The sequence below is a fragment of the Gopherus evgoodei genome, chromosome 6, assembly GCF_007399415.2.
Source record: "Gopherus evgoodei ecotype Sinaloan lineage chromosome 6, rGopEvg1_v1.p, whole genome shotgun sequence".
Taxonomy (NCBI): domain Eukaryota; kingdom Metazoa; phylum Chordata; order Testudines; family Testudinidae; genus Gopherus; species Gopherus evgoodei.
In genome coordinates, this window is record NC_044327.1 from 32,388,882 (window position 1) to 32,406,388 (window position 17,507).

Consider the following 17,507-nt stretch of genomic DNA (forward strand, 5'->3'; position numbering starts at 1 on the left):
TGTTTTCCAGGACTGGAAACAGGGAGGGTGGACTCCCTCAGTTTAGATTCACGGAGCTTGCTTCTGTATATCTCTCCAGAAACCCAGGGAGGGAACACCTGGAGGGGGGAAGAGAAATGGTTTATTCCCCTTTGTTGTGAGACTCAAGGCATCTGAGTCTGGGGGTCCCCCAGGGAAGGTTTTGGGGAGACCACAGTGCGCCAGGCACTGTATAGATTCCTGGCTGGTGGCAGCTTTACCAGGTCCAAGCTGGTAACTAAGCTTGGAGGTTTTCATGCTAACACCCATATTTTGGATGCTAAGGTCCAGATCTGGGAAAAATGTTATGACATTTACACAAATGCCTGGTCTACACTGGGGGGGGGTGTCGATCTAAGATACGCAATTTCAGCTATAAGAATAGCATAGCTGAAGTCGACGTATCTTAGATCGACTTAGATTTACTTACTTTGCACCCTCGTGGCACAGGATTGACGGCAGCCTTTTGCCCTGGTGGACTTCCGGAGTCGACGGGGAGTGCGTTCGGGGATCGATGTATCGCATCTAGATGAGACGCGATACTTCAATCCCCAATAGATTGATCACTACCCACTGATCCAGTGGTTAGTGTAGACATACCCGAAGTATCCTCACACCCAGTTAATAGACTTGAGTCAGTAGATCATGGACAAATCAACAACAAAGAGATGCTTAGATATTTTCACTAAATGCAGAATATTTTTGGATTGTCAAGATAGTGTGCCATTTTAAGCCAATTGAACAAGATAGCAATATTTGTTAATGAAGCCACCATGGCCCAGTGAACATAGCCACTTTCCTGGTAGCCAGGAGATGTGGGTCCCACTCCCAGCTCTGCCACTGACTTACTTTATGACTTTGCACACATCATTTCACCTCTCTCTGCCTCAATTTACCCATTGGTCAAATGGGGATAAGTATATTTATCTTTCTTTGTAAAGTGCTTTGTAATCTGCAAATGGGATGCACTATTTAAGAGTTAACTGAGTAATAAAACTACAGCCTCGAGGGAATTAATCCGTCATACCTGAAAGTAAGAGAACATGCTAACATTATGGGGCCTGATCTAATATCCATTAGTCAATGGATGTATTGCCTTAAGTGGGAACAGGCTGTAGCCCCACATTAATACAATAGAAACCTACTGAAAATTACAAACAGAAGTGAATTAAAAATAAATATAAGGGCTTCAGAGTACATGGCTTCCGTCTATGTACATGGAGAACTTAATGAAAGTCAGGCTTACTTTGCATCTGTTTTGCTTGAAATAATACAATTGCAACAAAAGAATGATCCAAATTTTGCTTATGAATCTCACATATTTACCAATTTTGCATGTGGTATTCGAGTGACTGGATCTGTACAAAAACTCAATAGACCTGATTCTCAGACATGGCCTCTGCTTTTGCAGGTGCAGATTTGGGGACAGAATAGCTCTGCACTTGTCCCTGCTCCATACCCCAGTTGCATCACCCTGGTAGTTCTGAAAAGGCTGCTGTGGGCAGGCTGGAAAATTGAGCCACTGGATCAAGCCACTTAATGACAGGTCCAGCACCTGTGAACCCCCACATAGGGCTGAGGAGGAGCTACCATGACATTTCACTGCAGGCCAGTGGCCCTGACCACAAATTATGGGTATCCATTTAACTCATATTAAAAATATCAAAAATTATTTATGGTGGTGACCTTATAGATACATGGTGATGCTAGCTCCTGTCTCTAGGTAGTGTGAACAGGAATGCTAGTCACCGAAGAAGACATTTTGATTATGAGGCATGGGATAATCTCATAAGACACCCCAAACAGCAATTGAAAGTTGAAATCTTTAAGCAGGTGCTAGATTGTGCAATACAGTCAGTTGAAGAACATTTCATGCAGCTCAGGGAACACAGCAGTATATTTGGGATGTTGTATGATATTTCAAAACTCCTCGCTACACCTGAAGAAGACCTACACCAGCAATGCAGGGCACTAGAGACAGTGTTGACACATGATGACATGTGCAGTACTGATGCAAGTGATTTAGGTGATGAACTGAAAGCTCTTTCAAGATACGTTTCAGCAGGATCAACTCCAAAGGCTGATCTGGAATAAATGTGCACAAATTAGATGATCACCCTCTTTCCAAATGCTTTGGTTGCTCTGCGCATACTTCTAACACTTCCTGTAACCGTTGCCAGTGGAGAACGCTTCTCCAAACTGAAGTTAATAAAAACACATCTATGCTCCACAATGACACAGGAGAGGCTGGTCGGCCTTGCAACCATCTCAATAGAGCATGAGCTGGCCCAGACTGTGGACCTTCAGGAAGCAGTTCAAATCTTTGCAACCAAGAAGGCACGGAAATCACCTCTTTGATTATTCAAACAGATAAAAATGCCAGTGTTTACTATGCAGACAAGAAAAGTTACATTTGCTGTTCAGGCATTTGAAAGTTAAGTATTACTTAAAATTTTTGAACAAGGCAATTTAAGTTGTTAGTTCTCCTTTATTGGGGTAGGTAGTAGAGCAGTACCATGACAGCAGAAGGACAGGAAGAAGGCAGAATTGAGACTTTTCAAAATTTTGGCCCAAACGAGGGGGCATGAGAACATCATTTGAGCTCCCCGCCTCAGGTGCCAAAATGTGGGCCGGCCCTGAATGAAGTCATGAATGAATAGTAAAAACAGATATGACACATGGATTTAAGGATATGGCCTTGTCTATTTTGACATGTCATGCTGACAATTTGTGTTTTAATGGTTTATAAAGCTTTAACTTTTTGAACCTTGATATCTATTTTCGTTAAGTAATTGTCTGACACCCGCCGTCCCTTTAATTTTCTGCAAATGTGAAAATTTGAATTAATAAAAATAGGAAAAATGCTTAAATGAACATCAAAAGTATTTTTAAAAAAAATAGAATTCAGCCATGCCTTAGTATATTACACTCAAATTGGGCTTAATATTGCTCTCTTTGAAGACCATGTTCAAATCCTCTGGTGAAATCCTGCCCCAGTGAATTAAATAGGAGTTACTGCCATTGACTTCAATGAGGCCAGGATTTCAGCTCTCTTGATTTCATATGGAATAAGATCAGGCCCATCACATGTCTGAAGTATTATAAGTGGCAGACGATCAGAAAGCTGACAAATAAAAGTTAAATCAAAAGATTTTTTAGTGGAAGTGCCAAGGACGGTGTTCTACATGAGTTCTACCATTAAAAACGGTAATTTTTCACTGGAGACAAGAAGCCGAATCCTGCAATCCTTACTCTGGGGATAACTCCCACCAAAGTGAAATCACTTCCAATCACCACATTTGTGGACAAAGACCAATGTGTTTGAAATAGATCCATTTCATCAGCTTGCTGATGCTATAAAAACATTAGGGGCATTTTTATTTGATGCTTTTTGCTTTTTTTTTCTTTCATTTTTTTAAAATACTCCAGTGGGTGTCACTATGGGAACAGAAAGAATAAAATGACTGGAGATTAGCAATAATAATCACAAAGGGGAAAAATTAGCAGCCTTTGTTACCCTGAATGATAATTACCTGAGCAACAATTAGCTCTTTTGCTTACTGTTCAGTCATTATATCAGTCGGTCAGCAGTGAAATTTGGAAAAGAAAGGATCAGATTATTTTTGTTCACTCTATTTTAAAGACTTAAAGAGAGGATGATGCAGTACAGCTACTCAAAAGTCAAGAACACAAAGATAGATCAGCTGGTTTAATTTAAAACCAAATTAAAATGCTAACCACTGGAGATAAAATAATAAACAATGCTGAGTAATATTATTATTCACGCAGCACCATAGATGACTGTTCACAGATGAACAAAAGACACAGGGCCTGATTTACAATCTGACTTAGATGCAATATGGAGAAGATGAAAATAGACAACAGGTAAGATTAACTAAGGAAGGAATAAGGGTCATGTAAAATAGAGTCACAAGAAAATGTGCATTTTTTCTAGTGTATACCTTTAGTTTCCCCTTTTTTGTATTTAAAAAATATATTAATTTTATTTATTTTCAGTTCAAATTGCATTGATTTGTCATACTAGGTAAATTGATGACTAGTTATTTGAAGAGAGGCTCTGATCTTGCAAACTCTTACTGAAGGGAGCTCATTATATCACCCTTGATACACCTTGGGTCCATGGGAGTGAATCATACCTGTTACTTTAATTTCACAGAAAAAGAAAACGAAGGCAAGAAGAGATTAAGTGATCTGCCCAAGGTCCTTTGCAAAGATGACTGCAGAACTCAGAATTTCTAATTCCCAGGCTTGTGCTGTATCACTAGACTGCACTCCTTCACCAGTAGCAACAGGGAACAGCTAGTGATGTGCTCTGAGGAATGTTTTGGGGGTTTTGAGTGAACTGCTTTCACACAGTTATCTTTATTTAAAAATAAGGAGTTGTAATATTGTCACTTTATAGTAATCTCTGCAGAGTTGCCTGGAAATTTCAGAGAGAGTCTGGTTCTATTTGAGACAGACAAAGATGCTGAAAGAATAGTTGCTGAAGTTGAAGGAGCAACATTAAAATAGTACATTGCATATGTATACTGTCTATTTATTGATGCTATGTCTCCTATTTCCTACCTATATCACTCAGCCACCCTTCAGATATTAGAAATTATAAATATGAACAAAAGGTAAAAGATGGATAGGCATTTTGCTTCCATCAAACAGCATTAACATAGCACAAGGTTACCTTATTTGTGCTTACCATCCAGTCAGTGATTATTATCGTGATGTTATTTGTGTAACACGCACTGGGAGTTTCCTTGTAACAGTGGCAAACCTCACTATGTAATTAGCACTGGTTACTTTTATTGCCAGTCTTTAAACACTTCCATCTAACATATATCTCCAGGCAGCTCAGGGTATAAGAAGGTCATTGTTTTTTCAACAGCTCAGGACATACGTCAATAACATTCTAGCAACCTCAGAATACTTTCCATGTGCTCAATAACAGTTAAAAAGCCACACTTTAGAATCACCTTCCCTACATTCTCAACTCTTAACCCTAGGCTACCAAAATAAGAAACTTAATTCCAACTATCTACAGGTGGATGGCAATGTCCATCCCAGAGCTCTGCAATATCCTTGAAAGGGACAAACTAGTGTCCCTTAAGCATGCAATAGATCAAATAGACCTCAACACCCCCCTACCCCAAAACCCCAATGGACCTCCAATAATCTGCTAGGAGTCTCCTGACCATTGCAAGACTTCTAGCACGGGTGCACCTTGGTCCCTCCTGTTCTCTGCATATGGCACTTTCCTGTGGGCTGTAATACTTTGGTCTAATTTCTGTTGTTTGATTTAATGTGCAGGTTCTGGGTGGTGGTGGTGGTCTATGAAATAGAGAAGGACAGACTACATGATGTGGTTGTCCCTTCTAACCTTAAACTCTATGACTCTAAGACTAACTACCAACCTGCCTCAAACCTCCCCTTCCTAAGCAAAATCACTGAGATGTTAATGGCTAATTTACCTCAATGACATTCCAGTTCTGTCAGTATTTTAGATCCCATAGAGTCAGGCTTCAGACCAGGATATGGCATAGATACTACACTGGTGGTCAGTCTTCTTACAGCCATATACAAGAGACAAACACCTATGTTGATTTACTATGGTATCAGCTGCCATCATCACAGTTGCACATATGGGACTGCTAGCCTATCTGCATGTCCTGGAAACGGTAAATGGAGTAGCTGTAAGATGACTTGACACTCCTCTCAGGGGTTGCGATGTATAGCTATTCCTCTTAAGAGCATTCAAGTGCAGATATCTACTGAGATTCCCTATTCCACATCTACATTAAAACTCTAGGGGACAGAGTGAAAGGCTATTGTCTCAAGTGTGAACAACATGCTGATGACACACCGCTCTGTCTATGACTGTCAACTCTAGCTGACAAATGGCAACATCCAAAAGGTGTAGGAAGAAATAAGCACCTGTATGAAAAAACCTCTGGCTCCAGCTGAACTCAATTTCTAGTACAAGTACCTTTACACTCTCTACTGATATTTGAAGAAGAGGTAGTTGAAAATTTTCAGATAGAATACTTTTCCAGGCTGTCTGGCAGCCTACCCTGGAGGACTGCCGGGGAGCCATGGCTTCCAAGCTTCCATGTTGATTCTTCCAAAATGGAATATTGTGAAGATGTTCCTCCCACTGAAAATTTCTCAGATTTGACCTGTCTTTCCACTACAGAATTATTTGTTTTGTTTTTTTCCAGAAATGCATTTTTTTTTAATGCACAGAAATTCTGGTTCATGCACAGGTTTAATTTGAAGCAATGCCTTTCAAGAAAGTTTCTTTTGCCAGTTTCTTGTCCTTTGCAGTTTCGTTTTTCAGTTGAATTGTAGTCTGTTGTCCCATAATTATGATGTCTTCTCAATACTCCAGTCTTCATCCACAGTCATTTAACTAGAGATGCATTTATTTTGATTATTTGGAACCCAAATAAAACATTGCAGCAAAGTGCTAGAACATGAGAACAAAAAAGAGAAATTTTCAAACAGTAGGACATACAAAAAGGAAACCAACAGCATATATGAGTTTTCTGCTTAGAAGAAATTCAAGGAAGAAGGAGGCAACATTCAGTTTCCCCTCTGGACTTGATTTTTTTTCCCCCTCAGAGGTGGCAACTAAGCTATTGAACTTCCAGCTCATTCAAACGTCGAATGCCATATGCCCATGACTGAGATTGAAGCTTGATTGCTTCAAGGGGGCAGATCCATAAATACCATGATCTATTGCAGGAAAGAAATCTCAGAATATTTTTTTTTAGCAGATCCCCTTCCAAAAACTTCAGGATAATGATCTTCTATTGTAAAATGTTGCTTGGCTGATTGGTGCACACTCATGTATTTGTCCAAGGAGTTATTTTAAACTTGGTAAGTTAAAAATGAAAAAGCTACTCACGCTGGTAGTTTATGTGCATTCATCCTGTACATTGCTAGGTACTGAATAATAGTAATCCCTAGCATCTTCAGAACCCTACATGACCCTGACCCTACACCACTGAATGTAATGGGGGCACTGCCATGGATTTCAGTTGGCACAGGATTATATGTCATATGAAGATCTCAGGCCTGGTCTACACTACGCGTTTAAACTGATTTTAGCAGCGTTAAACTGATTTAACGCTGTACCCGTCCACACTACGAGGCCCTTTATATCGATATAAAGGGCTCTTTATATCGGTTTCTGTACTCCTCCCCAACGAGAGGAGTAGCGCTAAAATCGGTATTACCATATCGGATTAGGGTTAGTGTGGCCGCAAATTGACAGTATTGGCCTCCAGGCGGTATCCCACAGTGCACCACTGTGACCACTCTGGACAGCAATCTCAGCTCAGCTGCAGTGGCCAGGTAAACAGGAAAAGCCCTGCGAAATTTTGATTTTCATTTCCTGTTTGCCCAGCATGGAGCTCTGATCAGCACGGGTGGCAATGCAGTCCCAAATCCAAAAAGAGCTCCAGCATGGACCACACGGGAGATACTGAATCTGATCGGTATATGGGGAAACAAATCTGTTCTATCAGAGCTCCATTACAGAAGACGAAATGCCAAAGCATTTGAAAAAAAAATCTACAGGCTACACAGTGCTGCGTGACAAGCTTAATGGGAAGCCAGAGACTCAAACAGACGCCCATGGAGGGAGGGAGGGGGTACTGAGGACTCCAGCTATCCCACAGTCCACAGCAGTCTCCAAAAAGTATTTGCATTCTTGGCTGAGCTCCCACATTGTCCGGCGTGGTTCAGGGAATAGCTCGTCACTTTACTCCCTCCCCCCCCATATGAAAGAAAAGGGAAAGAAATCGTTTCTTGACTTTTTTCAATGTCACCCTATGTCTACTGAATGCTGCTGGTAGATGCGATGCTGCAGCAGTGAAGAGCAGTATTCGCTCCTCTCCCCTCCCTGGTGGCAGACGCTACATGCTTGATAACTGCTGAATACCCCTGGCTGGCCTCATGGGGACCTGGGTAAAAATAAGAATGATTCCTGGTCATTCCCAGTAGATGGTACAGAACTGCTGGTAACCGTCTTCATCATAGCCACGGGGGGCTGAGCTCCATCAGCCCCCTCCCTTTCTGGTGTAAAGAAAAGATTCTGTACTGCCTGGACTATCATAGCAGCGGGATGCTTGGCTCCTCTCCCCCGCACCGCTTAATGTCCTGCCTGGACTGCCTCCCCCTCATTTTATCTCACTAACAAATCACTGTTTCTTATTCCTGCATTCTTTATAACTTCATGACACAAATGGGGGGGATACTGCCACGGTAGCCCAGGAAGGTTGGGGGAGGAGGGAAGCAACGGGTGGGGTTGTTGCAGGGGCACCCCCCGTGAATGGCATGTAGCTCATCATTTCTGCAGGATCTGACATGGAGCAGCTGTACTCTCTGATACACTGCTTCTCTAGTACACTTGCCCCAAATTCTAGGCAGGACTGACTCTATTTTTAGAAACCATAAAGGAGGGATTGACTCGGGGAGTCATTCCCAGTTTTGCTTTTGCGCCCCCGGCCGACCTCAGCCAGGGGCACCCATGATAGCAGCTGACAGCACAGAAGGACAGATAACCGTCATCTCATTGCCAAATTACACTGGCAGCAGACAGTACAGAAAGACTGGTAACCATCTCTGCTATCATGCAAAAGCAAATGAATGCTGCTGTGTAGCGCTGGAGTATTGCCTCTGTCCTCGGCATCCAGTACACATACGGTGACTGTAAAAAAAAAAAGCTGAACGAGCTCCATGGTTGCCATGCTATGGCATCTGCCAGGACAATCCAGGGAAAAAGGGCGCGAAATGATTGTCTGCCATTGCTTTCCCGGAGGAAGGAATGACTGACAACATTTACCCAGAACCACCCGCGACAATGATTTTTGCCCCATCAGCCACTGGTCTCTCATCCCAGAATTCTAAGGGGCGGGGGAGACTGCGGGAACTATGGGATAGCTACAGAATAGCTACCCACAGTGCAACGCTCTGGAAATCGATGCTAGCCTCGGACCATGGACGCACACCGCCGAATTAATGTGCTTAGTGTGGCTGCGTGCACTCGACTTTATACAATCTGTTTTATAAAACCGGTTTATGTAAAATCGGAATTATCCCGTAGTGTAGACGTACCCTCAGAGAACGTTGCAAATCAGAATTAAGCCTCAACATCCTTGTAAGGTCAGTATACTATTTCTTCTCAATTTACAAGAGAGGGACTGAGTCACAGGAAGATACTACTGTTTCTACTCTCATGTACATCTGTGTAAGTAAGGAGTGACTCCGTGGAAATCATTGCAGATACTTCTAATTTACACTAGTGAAATGAGATCAGGACCTGGTCCTAAGTGATGTGCTTAAAGACATATAGTGAGTAAGTGTTAGCGCCAGGTATGGAACTCATGATTTATACCTCCATACCCCTATTCTAAAATCACAGTTTTAGGTAGAGTTCAAGATAGATAGCCATTTGAAATTTGGTGCTGCACATTGCAGAAGGTCCTACTAACCTTTAGTTTAGGCTGTGTACATTTGTACTCTGAGTTTGGGTTTCAAAGGAACATAAAACTCAACGAGAAATTTACCTGAAGCAGACATTGGCCCACAGTCACATGAAATTCAAAATTTAATGGAAACTCAGTGTAAATGCATGTCATAAAATTGTAAAAGCCTGTGCTAGATGGTGCTGAACCAAAACCACAGGACTTACCCTTGAGTTCTGACAAGCTCAAAATCTACATATGAGCTTGATCAGAATTTTGTAAGAAACCTCTTCTGGGACAAATTAGAACCCCAGAAACAAACATCTCCCATCTTCCAGCTCTTTAAAATGTGGGTCTGATAATGTTTTTTTTCTGTCTTGAGTCCATCTCTATTTGTTATAGAAGTTAGTTATTACTAGACCTGCACCTAAGTAAGAATTCTTGCCCACTTGTGCTCTACTTCAGAAATATGTATTATTAATTATTTCTAATGTATTATATTTTATTATATTATATTACCAGCTGTATAAAAATAAAGAAGTTCAAAAGTTGTTGAAAGACAGAAATGTTCCTCTCATCCTCTTATTATTTTGATGTGCAGCTAATTTGTACAGTTCTTTTGGGAGTTTGTATGTTGTTAGCGAAGCATCTTTTATTGCCAAAAAACCTTACGCAGCCTCAAGTTCCCTATAGTCTGAAATATCAGCAGTCAGAAGGACCAAAGACAATAGGCTCAACTTTTATTCAGGAAGCCATGGAGCTGAACCATGTGAGCCCTCTCAGCATCCCCTCTGCCCATACAACAAACAGTGAAGGTGCGAGAAATAGCCAAGCAGGGGCTGGCCAAAAAATAAAAGCAGCAGCACTGGGGATCAAGTTAGTTAATTTTTAAATCACTCACATTTTCTCTCCTGACTTAAAAGCCTAAGGGCTAATCACACAGTGTAGTAGGACAAAGTATGGGCCATTATCTTCTCATACCAGGTTTTCACTGCAGTAGCTCTACTGACTTCATTGTAGTTACACCAGGTTTGCACCACTGTAAGTGAGGGAATCAGGCTCAAAGAGTTTAAATTGATTTACTAGAGGAGTAACAAGAGGGTAAAATGGTGCTTATTCCATTTGGTGACAGAATAGCAGGTATTTTAGGATTTTATGAGATTGCCTAGTCCTGCCTCAGGAGGGTTTAGTTTTAAGTCAAACTCCGAGCCACTCACGGGTTCAGGAATTCACATCTCAACACCATCATCCAGTGACAGCTTTATGTTCCTTGGTATGGTCTAATATCTCAGGCATCACTACAAGGAAAGTGAGACAGTACTGTTTTGTGAAAAAGCAGAACACTTGAATTTTCCACACAAACCCAATTTCCACAGATGAATAATGGACTTTCCACAAGTAATGCTTGCACATGTATTCATTTACATATATTTCAGCGTAAATGAGCAGAGATGCTCCAGACAGATTGAGGTGCTAAACCAATGAAGATATGCCAGATGTCAGCCTTTGACTTACATGGTCAGTTTTGACTCCCTCACCCTCTGTTTTTTGTTTGCCATATTCCATTTTTTCCACACTTACAGTACACTGAGGGCAAGAGAAGAGGTACAGAGAGCACCACAGACCAGTATATTAGTGGCTCAGTGACAAACTTTTTTATCAAATTGCCACATAAATACTGTCTGTGCCATGTAAATCCAGAAAAGTGTTCCATTTTTATGGCCTTAAGTATCTCATTTTATCTCATTCCCCGCATATGTCTTCATTCAATGATTTCCTTCATTCAGTGAAATCCCCCTGTCTTTACAAGACACAGGCAGAGGCTGAACCAGTGATTATCCTTGGTATAGTAACAAAGTCCTAGGGAGAGTTCTAGCAACTCAAATGGCTGAAAGGAAGCCCCCATAAACCATAGACTGCAGTTGCTATGGAACCTTCTAAATGTTCCTTATAACACCTACATCCCTTGGGATTATAGGAGTCTGCTCTTACAACAATGGAGCCAGTTGCTGCACCAGGACAGGGAATGTTTTCTCTCTTCTATTGCCTTGTGGGGCCTGTTAAAAGAACAAAATATAGATGTAACACAGTTATTTGTATAGCAGGATTTTTATAGGGGGGAAGAGGATTTGTTTTTCAGTTGAAAAGGGTCAACAAAGAAGAGGCATAATGCATTCCAATGCTCTCTCTAGGGTTGTGTGCTTCAGCATCATACAAAATGCAGGGTGCTGACTGTGTGTCAAAATACAGCCTAACACATTTAAGGCATTTGGGATGTTCCTGCCAAAAACAATAGTGCTTAATGCTCAAAGCAGTTGCAGAACCTGGAGGATACAGCCAAATCAAGTCACATGCCATGGTCATTGGTGTATCAGCTTAATGACAACCTAATACAAGCATCAGAGGTGAGCAAGATAAAGAGTCTCCATTCATCACTGCCCACTTTAATATGAGATTGTAGCTCTACACAGAGGTCTGCTGTCATCCAGCCTCTGACACCTCTGTGAAATACAGAGCTTTGCTCAATAACTGGGATGGATAAACCTGCAGTGACAAGAATGAAAGCATAAGGGGGGTGGATGGGGGAGCAAAAGTGGAGCCGAAACTGGTTTATCTAGCTTGACATCCAAAAATCTGTTGACATGCACAGCACAATAGCTTACTGTGCCAACCCTATTATGTTAAGAGATAATAATAGATCAGGGAGAGGGAAGAAAATTCTGCTGGGAATTAACACATTTCCCCCAGAAGGAAAAACATATACCCTAGCACTGGCAGTCTTAGCAACAATAGCAACTCTAAAAGAGGCCTTTGGACACCAGGTGTCATTAGCAAGTGATCTAGTACATAAGAGGTTGCAGTGACTTTCCAACCTTCCATTATTAGTTGGGTGAGACTGCGGGCGAGGAGTGGGGAGGAACCAAAGGAGTATAACACAGAAGAAAACTAGAAGGGAAAAATGTGTACAGGAAAATATCAAGTGAGAAGAATCACTGTACTGAAATATTTTATTAAGAAAAAAATGATCCACTCCATTCACCCTGCACATTTTAAAAGAAAAACAGTTTAAATAAAAATCCTGACAGGGTCCCTGCAGATTTCATTCCTATTTCCCTTCAATCACTCATCTCTGATTTCCGACCAGCAGATGCTGACAGATGTAAGGAAGACCACCAGCTTTTCAGTGCAATGAAAGGCTTCTAGGGAAGGTTGCAAGATTAAAAGGCAAGAGTATATATGGGGTAGGGGGGGAAGCAAATCAAGAAGTTTGTTTAAAGTATATGCATAATTGTTCTGAAGTATTCAACTGCTAAACAGATGACAGATGTGTTGTGACACTTGACCTTTCAACTACGCTTCATTCTATCTCTTCTCCAACTTTAAAATAGCACAGTTTGAGGGAATTCTGTCAACCTGTGTATATTTTCCTTTCTGCTCAAAGAAAGAAATATAGTTTGTGCCTCTAGTGATATTTCAAAAACAGTTAGCACTTGGCTTTGAACAAATGCCTTGAGAGGCCTAAAGATTCTAATCATACAAAGGTGTTTGAGAGGTTAGCAAAATTAATAAATAAAAGTCTGTTGCCCTGTTAAGGATTCACACTGCTAACAGAAACACATGCCACAGGAAAACGGGATTCTGGGCAGCCAATCCAAAAATAAACACATCTCCCACCTAGAAAAGAAAGTTTTGCTGGATTGGTTCCTAACACCTTTTAGTGTAATAGTATTATCTAAATTCTGTATATGTGCATCTCTTTGGTAACACACGTGCTGCTAAGTTCCACTGATGTAAAAGTGTAAATCTTAGAGGCCTAAAGTGTATACTAGGGCCTGAAAACAGCCAGGCTCAAAGTTACCTTCTGCTCACTGCTGTAGCTTCATTTAGGGCTTGATTCTGCAGGAAATAATCCCATTGATCTCAATGGGAGTTATGCTTGAGAAGGAACTCCACACCCATCTCGCACTTTGTTGAAAATGTTAGCTATTGAATTAACTTAAGCTTGCAGTGAGAATCCTGGAAAGGATTGCAATGAGATCTACTCTAAGGGTCTGATGCCACAAACCCTTACTCAGATGAGTAACCTATATTCAATAGGACTTCTCATGGGAGTAAGTACTATTCATGCAAGTAGGCATTTGCAAGACTGGACTTTGATAAAGTATCCATTGATTTCAACAAGATTAATGTTATTAACAATAAACAGCAACAACATCCATAATGATTAGATGCAAATTTTAAAATGTCACCAAATTACTTGTTAAGGAATATTTAACCAGAGAAACTAGTGGACAGAGAAGTAGTGCATTTAGAGGACGTTATGGCAATTGGCTTTCATGAAGAAAATGCATGCATAATTATAATGGAATTAGTTTAAACGGTCCTACACGAGGTGCAACAAATGCCAGGAAAGTGAAGACCATTATTTTATAAGGTATGATAGTTAATGACATTTCCCAAGAGGGTATTCTTCCAGGCCATTAAATGTTTGCATTTCTTCCTAGTTTTATCTGGATGTATACTGGTGACCTGTGTGATTTTAAGTTAAAGTGTGTTCTTCCACAGGACAGCTCTGGGGTCGGTGTGGGCAAATTTTGTTTATTATTCAAATCATTACTAGTGTTTGAGAACTGTAAATCACTTCTGCCACTGCATCTGGTAGCAGAGCAATGGATATCATTGCCTCTTTTGAGTATATTCATTCAGTAAAATAAGAAAGAAGAAAAGTGAGATGTAAAAATTATACATGAGAACCAAAGGATGAACTGGGTGTTTTTCTCATCAGGTATATGGAGGTTATGTTGGTCTGATTTTGTCTCACTTTATTTTGAAACAGCTGTGTTTTATTCTGAGTATCCATTGAACAAAGATCATATCTAAACACACACACACACACACACACACACACACACACACACACACACACACACACACACACACACACACACACACACACCTCCTGAGATCACTACCAGCCTATACTCAGGCAAAATACCCACCTTTTGGCTTCAGTGAGTGTTTTCCCTGATCAGTAGTTACTAATGGAAACAAATTATTGCAAATGGCTATAGACCCAGATAGCTGAATGATCCTAGGAAGAGTTTAATTTTATATATAGTAACATGCATCACCTTGTCAAACTATTTTTTAAATCACTTGGTACCATGTTCAGACTTATTTCTAAGCAATGCGACACCCAACTGTGTATATCATGTTTTTTTCAAGGAGAACTGAGTCCATCTGACTACAAACAGCATGCTGAAATAAACAGCAAAGTCAAGACAGTTGCAACCCTAAACCCTTGCTCAAGTTGTCGGCCTGGCCAATTGTCAGTCAGGTCAGAGCCGTGTGCAGACATGCAAGCATGTTATGAACAAAGAAGTAGTGTGTCGGGTGCACCAGTAGTATGTCGGGTGAACCCCCCTTGAGCCATATATGCACATGAAAGCCTGTCTCGGACAAAGAAGGCAGTGTGCCGAGTGCAGCTTCTGCTGACATAAGGAGCTCCAGCCTGGAACCTGGAAGGCAAAGGAGCTAGGAACCAATCCAATGCCAACACGTGTAAAAAGGGAACCAATCCAAAATTGACACGAGTACGGATCCCCAAACAAAACTATGTCCCACATCAAAATCAGTAGGAGTCCCCGCATGTTAACTGAGAGCCCTGATCACCCTGTTAGCCAGGAGTCTCCTCCGGATTTTGCCGGCTCGTGTCGTGTCGAAATAAAACCATGTCCCCTAATTCGTTATGTACTCGGTGCCTATTCTGCTGGTCAGCTGTATTTGGAGTGTGGTACATATTTTGTAACTTCTGCAAGCATTCTGCCTTTGCTAACTCCCCCCACTCCTTGCCTCCTTTCTTCTGTTCCTTATTCTGTGTATAGAAGAAGTGGTTACTTTTATAGCCTATACTCCCTGCCTTTGCTTCCCCTTTTCTTTGTACAAAAAAGTGTATGGTTTAAATAGATAATAGCTCTAGTTGATAAATTGTTTTTCCCTGCCCCAAGATGTAACTTGTCCTCGTTACTAATTAAAGGAGAATAAATGCAGCCATTTGGCTTTTAAACCCAATTCTGCCGTGTTCCGTTGTTCCTCCCCCATTAAATAGCCACTCAAACCTTACGTGTCCCAGTCAAAGACTTTAAAGCCTAGAAAATATAATAAAAGGAATTTAGATCAGATTTCAGAAATGCTATAAAATACCACAGAAATACATACCATATGAATTATTTATAAACCCAACTTTTATTTGAAGAATATTCATTTTCATTCTGCTCTTTCAGCAGAAACACAAATGTGCATCCTTATAAATCAGAACAAAGATCCTTGCAAGATCAGATAATGAGATCGTACAGAGGCACTGAATTCAGTTTAAGTTTGGGGACTTCTATACTTGTAAACCACCAGCAGGCTCTTTGAACTACCTCAACATATTTCAGCATAGCCACTGACTCTCTGTTCACTATTTGGTTGCAACTTGACTTTGAGCAACAGTTTGAATCTGCGAATCACTGCCATTACTTTGTCTGAGACTTCTGTACTGGGATGACTCATTCACTGTGAAAATGCATTTGGATATTGAAGGATATGCAATCATTTAAGGTCTGATACAAGCCAATAGTGATCTGTATCCAAAAGCATCTGTCTTATTGAAAAACTTATATCACTTGAAAACTAAGTTGCAGACTTATGGATAAAAGTCACTGACATATTAAGTACTAATATGTTACTCAACTGGAGGAATCTGTCCTCTAACCAGGGCAGGTTTGATATTCCAGCTTAATTTACAGAAAGCTCCAAAGTGCTACTGAGTACACTGCATACATCATTAGCTACAAATATCCTTTCTGTAGACACAAGCTAAAGCAGTTTTCTACCTATTGCACTTAATGTAATTATTGGTATTGATGGCATAGTAAACAACCACTGCAGTTAGTACTGACTGAGCCAGGCCTTAGATCATAATTAAAATCAGTAACAGTAAAGATCTCAGTGCAGTATTCCTATTGCAGAAGTACTTTTGATTCTTAGCCACATGATTAGTTAGATCATTCAGTAACACTACATAGACCATCTGAGCCTCTTTTTACTATCTGATAACACAACAGTACATCCTACAATGGAGGGCAGCCCAACTAGGCAATCCCTATCCTGTTTATAATGAGATGGATTGTGATCTTTACTGGTTTCTGAATAACTGAGTGCACTTTTATGCATCAATTTCACTTATTCATGTTAAGATGTCCATCCTCCTCTATCCTCTGACTGCCTGCATCAACACAGCCACAGATCATTGCTGCTTTAGTGCTCAATTGCAAAGAGAGCTCGGTTCAGCAGCCTCTTTTCCTCTGCCATTATTCTAGTGCATGGCTTAAATTTTCTTTAGAGGCAACATCACATATTATCTAAACACCTCACAAAGATTTAGCCTCGCAATACCCCTCCAAGGTAAATACGCATTAGCAGCCCCATTTTACAGAAATAGAGTCACAGAGAGGTTAGGTGATTTGCCTCAGCTTAAACGGGAAGACTGACAGAGCTGAGAACAAACCTCATATATCTCCTTGGCTCTTTGTCCTGTTCCCTAATGACAAGACGAAGAGCCTCAAGCTCCCTCTTGAATCATATTCTCTTCATGTGTGTCACGTGGAACAGACCTTGAACACATACTCTCCCCCAGGACTAATTCTGATCATTTCACCCTCTCCCTCTTAACCATAAGAATTAATCCACAAAATAACTTGCGCTTCAAAGTTTTTCAAGTGCTCTGTTCTTGCCACATCTTCAGGAACTATACAGCGGCTCATTAATTCATTACAGAAACACTGTGAATTGTTGCTGCTTACACTCATATGCTCAAAGGTGAATCCATCCATTGGACGACTATCAGTTATGTGGGATGGAATATGCCTATTGCATTGTAATCTCTCTCATCTGTTTTATATTCACATAAAAGCTGTAAAGGACACAACTGCTTGGAAGGTACAAATGTTCATTCTCAGCCAA